This window comes from Triticum dicoccoides, chromosome 7A (genome assembly GCF_002162155.2).
Source record: "Triticum dicoccoides isolate Atlit2015 ecotype Zavitan chromosome 7A, WEW_v2.0, whole genome shotgun sequence".
Lineage (NCBI taxonomy): Eukaryota > Viridiplantae > Streptophyta > Magnoliopsida > Poales > Poaceae > Triticum > Triticum dicoccoides.
Genome location: NC_041392.1, coordinates 727,176,108 through 727,183,590, shown reverse-complemented (window position 1 = coordinate 727,183,590; position 7,483 = coordinate 727,176,108). Strand labels below are relative to the sequence as shown.

Below are 7,483 nucleotides of genomic sequence, written 5' to 3'. Positions count from 1 at the left end.
TGTCCAGAATTCCTTCTCGCAGAAATGGATGTATCTAGGCGTATTTTAGTTCTAGATACATCTATTTTTACCCATTTATGCGACAAGTAATTCGGGACGGAGGGAGTACAAAACAAGGTTGGACAAGTCTCGGTCTCATTACACTAGTCTAAGCCATGCTGGTGGACCATGCAAGCAAGGGAGGGGTGTCTAAGGGAACATTTTCTATCACACTGGTGTCATACTCTACGGGATAGGTGTCCAAAGGAGAGTAAAGAGGAATCGGTGCTACTACAAGCACATGGTACAAGAGAAGAGAGGGAAAAGCTCTCAATTGCCATGCATCCTGCCACCTGTTGGAACCCACTCTTCTGCCAAAAGGAGCTCGACTCGTCTCTTCTTCTAACACCTAGAAAGGAGCTATCCCATATGCTCAAGGCCAGCAATGGGCCGTGTATACAGGTTATTTGAATCAGCCTTAACGTGTAGAGCCAAAGCATGCCATCCGCATGCGTGAGCCACCTGGATTGGAGTTGCACCTCCTTCGACCTACGCAAGACGAGGCCCATGTCGTGGATAGCCTCGCTGCCCTCTCCTCTGCGGCTCCACATCACAGACACATGCTTTGTCAGGATGATGTGGAAGAGAGAGAGAGAGAGAGAGAGAGAGAGAGAGAGAGAGAGAGAAGAGGGGGAGAAATTTATGACATTAAAATTGTGCATTCAATGAGACCTCTCACGCATCTATGCTCTTGGACCGTTTGATCTCACGCTTTGTTCGTTCTTGGTTGTCAGGTGCAACTTATCTCGTAAACTGGGTAAGATGTCCTAAGAGGTTACTATTCAGCATAGATGCCTTAGTGGAGTATGATTGACTGGGCCTCTCTCCCGTATGAAACCCATGTGCCTATTTCTAGATCCAACTCAAGCATCAAAAGGCCGACAACCAACCCAATCCAAACATGTATCACAATGGACCTGCCCAAAGATTTTTTTTCCTATTACTCACAAATCAATAAATCTTGGATCACTCATGGGCAAGCAGTCTTTTTATTTCAATTGCGAGAGACTGGAACACAAGTCTTCTTAACTCTAATACATATTGAATTGCATGCACTAGCCGATTCATCCAAAAGGTTGAACTCATAGAGAAGGGTGGGGAATATATTTCAACACTCCTCCTCACATCTATGCTCATCTGAGCCTTAGATGTGGGGTTAATTTAGGCTGCAACTATATTTATTAATAGTGTGTTGGTCAAATCTTGAACTTTAGAGGCTCTGATACCATATTAAGTTTCATACAGCAACCAGTAAACCCAGAAGTTTGAACTGGTGAGAAGGTTGGCAATCCACATATACTTCAAAAATTTCTACCATTCTATTGTGTCAACTGACGGGTGTAGCAACACGCCATCATGCTCTAGTAGTACTCATTTTTGGTTGGGACTATTGCAAGGAGACACACTGTAGATACTAGATGATGCCCCGTACGTTGTTGCGGGAATATTTTGCAGTATTTTAGTGAGACTTTGGTTATATGGAACATGAATATTTGAACTAATAGTTTTTTAAAATATATAAGAATCAAATTTAGTACCATAATAGAATGGATTTTACATGCATGCATTTTTAATATGCATAGTTGTATGTTGAGGTGGGCCTTTTCTATGCATGTTGAATGATGAGGTGGCATGCTTGCATGTTGAGAGAAATATGTTAGTGGAGGCTAGCTATTTAGATATAGAAGATTTTGCTAAGCCTGTACCTGACGCATGTCAAAATAGAGACTCATACCCCACATTGTGAAGGTAGACACCCCTATATGTGTAATAAATGTCGCACGCGCAGTATGTATCACTGGTGGGGTCGGCCATACAACTTCCAGGCAAGGGCATGTCAATTCCTTGTTAGGTATCATTCTTAGGCAACCTCGACTTAGAGGCTGCATATAGGAGCCTCACATATATATTTGAATTAATTACCCATCAACCGCATTCTCAATTGCAGTGTCCAGACACTAGTAGAAAAGGGGGCAAAGGTCCAGGCCGGGTCAGCCCATTAGTCCCGGTTCAGTCCAGAACCGGGACCCATGGGGGCATTGGACCCGGTTCGTGAGCCCAGGGGGCCGGCCGGGCCACGTGGGCCATTGGTCCCGATTCGTCTGGACCTTTTGGTCCCGGTTGGTGGGACGAATCGGGACCAATGGGCCTCGCTCCTGGCCCACCACCATTGGTCCCGGTTGGGGGCTTGAATCGGGACCAAAGGCTCCCCTTTAGTCCCGGTTCATGCCACCTTTGGTCCCGGTTCAAGCCACCAACCGGGACCAATGAGGTGCCTATATATACCCCCTCGCGTAAGAGCAAAACACACTGCTCTGTTTTTTCTGGCTGCCGAGGGGGAGAGGGCTTGTTGGTGCTCTAGCTCACCTTCTATGCACACAAGGTGTTCGATGGAATGCCCGAGCCACACTACTTAAGCTTTCTCCTCTCCAAGCTCGACCTCCAAGCTCCATTTTCCTCAATATTTGTCTAGTTTTAGCGGTCCGTCACGCCCCGTCCCCGTCTTCACCACCGTCGATCACCCGCGCTAAGCTCATTGCCGGCACCGCCGTGGTGAGCCTCTTGTTCTTATCTTCTTTCTGAAAGGAAAAATATTCTTACTTGTATGTTTAGATAGATACTTGTATTATTTTCTTAGTTTTATTATTGCATATTATATAGTGCGATGGTTTTGGTATCCGCCCCCGTCGGCCCTTGTCCTGTCTATGATTCGGATGTGGTATATATGATCTTTATAACTATTGGTTCGTTTATTGTTTATGAAAATTATGCCGACCAATGTGACATAGATTTTATTTATCTAGGAGGTATGTCAACCGGAAATTCCAACCGACCCTATTGCCGAGAGGTTAAATTTAGTTGAAGAAGAAAACAATTTCTTGAAGGAAAAAATAAAAGAAAATTGAGGAGAAGATGATATTGGAGTTGCATGTTGTGGATGTCGTCGATGATCACAAGATCAATATGGATGCAATACGCTTGAAGATTAGAAAAATTAGAAAATATGCCATTCATACCGAGGCTTGGTATCATTATGTCGTTGGATCAATTGTTACCTTGGTTGCGATTATGATCGCATTTGTTTTCGCATTGAGATGTTTTACATAGTTTCAATGTATGGTTTAATTAATTAGATGCTCTGGAGAGCTATATGTTGTTAGATGAGAACTATGTATGTACTTTGGTTTTAATGTGATGATGAACTTCTATTAATTTGGTCACTTAATTATCTATTCATGATGTTCTGTAATGGTTTTTGACACACTTAATTATATATAATGCACGCAGATGAACCGGCAATGGATGTACGGTGACAGACACACCTCCGAGTACATTAAGGGCGTGCATGAGTTTCTCGATGCGGCTGAGGCAAACAAGCAGAATGGTTTTATGTGTTGTCCATGCACTAAATGTGGGAATACGATGTCTTACTCTAACCGGAAAATCCTTCACTCCCACCTGCTTTACAAGGGTTTCATGCCACACTATAATGTTTGGACGAGGCACGGAGAAATAGGGGTTATGATGGAAGACGGCGAAGAAGAAGAGTACGATGACAACTATGTGCCCCCTAAATACGGTGATGCTACAGCGGGGGGGAGTTGGTGAAGATCAAGAGGAACCAGACGATGTGCCCAATGATGCTGCAACGGGTGAAGCTGCTGAAGATCCAGAGGAACCAGACGATGTGCCCGATGATGATGATCTCCGCCGGATCATTGTCGATGCAAGGACGCAATGCGAAAGTCAAAAGGAGAAGCTGAAGTTCGATCGCATGTTAGAGGATCACAAAAAAGGGTTGTACCCCAATTGCGAAGATGGCAACACAAAGCTCGGTACCATATTGGAATTGCTGCAGTGGAAGGCAGAGAATGCTGTGCCTGACAAAGGATTTGAGAATCTATTGAAAATATTGAAGAAGAAGCTTCCAAAGGATAACGAATTGCCCGACAGTACATATGCAACAAAGAAGGTCGTATGCCCTCTAGGATTGGAGGTGGAGAAGATACATGCATGCCCTAATGACTGCATGCTCTACCGCGGTGCATACAAGGATCTGAAGGCATGCCCGGTATGCGGTGCATTGCGGTATAAGATCAGACGAGATAACCCTGGTGATGTTGACGGCGAGCCCCCAGGAAGAGGGTTCCTGCGAAGGTGATGTGGTATGCTCCTACAATACCACAGTTGAAACGTCTGTTCAGAAACGGAGAGCATGCCAAGTTGATGCGGTGGCACACTGAGGACCGTAAGAAAGACGGGAAGTTGAGAGCACCCGCTGACGGGTCGTAGTGGAGAAAAATCGAGAGAAAGTACTGGGATGAGTTTGCAAAGGACCCAAGGAACGTATGGTTTGCTTTAAGCGCAGATGGCATTAATCCTTTCGGGGAGCAGAGCAGCAATCATAGCACCTGGCCCGTGACTCTATGTATGTACAACCTTTCTCCTTGGATGTGCATAAAGCAGAAGTTCACTATGATGCCAGTTCTCATCCAAGACCCTAAGCAACGTAGCAACGACATTGATGTGTACCTAAGGCCATTAGTTGAAGAACTTTTACAGATGTGGAATGGAAACGGTGTACGTACGTGGGATGAGCATAGACAGGAGGAATTTAACCTAAAGGCGTTGCTGTTCGTGACCATCAACGATTGGCCCGCTCTCAGTAACCTTTCAGGACAGACAAACAAGGGATACCACGCATGCACGCACTTTTTAAGTGACACTGAAAGTATATACCTGGACAAATGGAGGAAGAATGTGTACCTGGGCCATCGTCGATTTTTTCCGACCAACCATCAATGTCGAAAGAAAGGCAAGCATTTCAAAGGCGAGGCGGATCACCGGAAGAAGTCCGCCATGTGTACCGGTGATCACGTTCTTGCTATGGTCAATGATTTACACGTAATCTTTGGAAAGGGTCCTGGTGTACTAGCTGTTCCGAATGACGCTGAGGGACACGCACCCATGTGGAAGAAGAAATCTAAATTTTGGGACCTACCCTACTGGAAAGACCTAGAGGTCCGCTCTTCAATCGACGTGATGCACGTGACGAAGAACCTTTGCGTGAACCTGCTAGGCTTCTTGGGCGTGTATGAAAAGACAAAAGATACACCTGAGGCACGGGAGGACCTGCAACGTTTGCAGAAAAAACGGCATGCCTCCGAAGCAGTATGAAGGTCCTGCCAGCTATGCTCTTACGAAAGAAGAGAAAGAAATCTTCTTTGAATGCCTGCTCAGTATGAAGGTCCCGACTGACTTCTCGTCGAATATAAAGGGAATAATAAATATGCCAGAGAAAAAGTTCCAGAATCTAAAGTCCCATGACTGCCACGTGATTATGACGCAACTGCTTTCGGTTGCATTGAGGGGGCTTTTATCGAAAAACGTCCGATTAGCCATTGTGAAGCTATGTGCATTCCTCAACGCAATCTCTCAGAAGGTGATCGATCCAGAAATCGTACCAAGGCTAAGGAGTGATGTGGCGCAATGTCTTGTCAGTTTCGAGCTGGTGTTCCCACCATCCTTCTTCAATAACATGACGCACGTCCTAGTTCATCTAGTCGACGAGATTGTCATTCTGGGGCCCGTATTTCTACACAATATGTTCCCCTTTGAGAGGTTCATGGAAGTCCTAAAGAAATATGTCCGTAACCGTGCTAGGCTAGAAGGAAGCATCTCCATGGGCCATCAAACAGAGGATGTCATCGGGTTTTGTGTTGACTTCATTCCTGTCCTTCAGAAGATAGGTCTCCCTAAATCGCGGTATGAGGGGAGACTGACTGGAAAAGACACGCTTGGAAGGGACTCAATAATATGCAGGGACGGATATTCTTGGTCTCAAGCACACTACACAGTTCTACATAACTCTACCTTGGTGACCCCGTATGTCGATGAACACAAGAACAGTCTGCGCTCCAAACACCCGGAGCAGTGCGACGACTGGATTACATGTGAACACATCAGGACTTTCAGCAGTTGGTTGGAAACACGTCTCAGAGGTGACAACACTGTTTGTGATGAGTTGTACTTGTTGTCCAGGGGATCATCTTTGACTGTATTGATTTACAAAGGATACGAGATAAATGGGAATACATTTTACACGATTGACCAAGATCAAAAGAGCACCAACCAAAACAGCGGTGTTCGCTTTGATGCAACAACCGAGAGAGGAAAGGACACATGTTATGGTTATATAGTGGACATATGGGAACTTGACTATGGACATGATTTTAAGGTCCCTTTGTTTAAGTGCAAATGGGTCAATCTATCAGGAGGCGGGGTACAGGTAGACCCACAGTACGGAATGACAATAGTGGATCTGAAAAATCTTGGGTACACTGACAAACCGTTCGTCCTAGCCAATGATGTGGCACAGGTTATCTATGTGAAGGACATGTCTACCAGACCAAGAAAAAAAAGATAAGAAAGCGAATACATCATACGATGAGCCAAAGCGCCACATAGTTCTTTCAGAAAAAAGGGACGTCGCGAGAGTGGAGGGGAAGACAGACATGTCTAAAGATTATGAAAACTTTCATGAAATTCCTCCCTTCAAAGTCAAGGCTGACCCAAGCATCCTGATAAACGATGAAGATTATCCATGGTTATGGCGCAATAAGCAAATGACACAAGCGAAAAAAAGTGAAGACTTTCTCCCGCAACTATTATGATGATACCATGCCAACTTTGTAACAGACGAGTATGATACCATTGTCCGTTTTGTACATGCACATGCTATGTGGGTGAAATTATGATACCATGCCAACTTTCAACTTTTTTAGAGTTCATTGGTCCCGGTTCGTGTAGACCTTTTGGTCCCGGTTCTACGCACGAACCGGGACCAATGCGCCTTGCTCCTGGCCCATGACCATTAGTCCCGGTTTGTGCCACAAACCGGGACTAAAGGGTTGGTCCTCGTTGCGGTCAGAGTTTAGTCCCACCTCGCCAACCGAAGGGCGCTCACACCGGTTTATAAGCCCGTCCCTCTCTACCTTGTTGAGCTCATCTCAAAGTGAAAATAGATGTCCCTATACAGGGAATTTGACTTAAATTCATAGTGAATTTATCTGAAACTCATAGAAATTTATTATGAATTTAGGTTGAATTTTCTCTATAGGCGCATCTATGTTCATTTTTTTAGTAAAGTTAATCACAAACTTGTGATTCACACAAATTTCAAAGAATTCAAATTTTAACTATTCAAATTTGAAAACTAATGGCACTAACAGAAAGTTTATAATTTTTCTAAAACTAATGGCACTAACAGAAAGTTTATAATTTTGCTGACCTAAAAGCAAAAGGAATTAAAAATAAAGCAAAAACAAAAGAAACTAAATAATGCAGAAAACAAAACAAAAAAACTGGAAAAAAAATAAAAATAGCAACAATAAGTATTTTGTTGTAAGTAGAAATAAAATAAAATAAATAAAGAAACAAAGAA

At 44.1% G+C, this 7,483-nt stretch overlaps 1 pseudogene; it reads right to left on the bottom strand.

The window, feature by feature from the left end:
- The window catches only part of LOC119330182, a 23,103-nt pseudogene that overhangs the window by 4,608 nt on the left and 11,012 nt on the right, over nt 1–7,483 (bottom strand).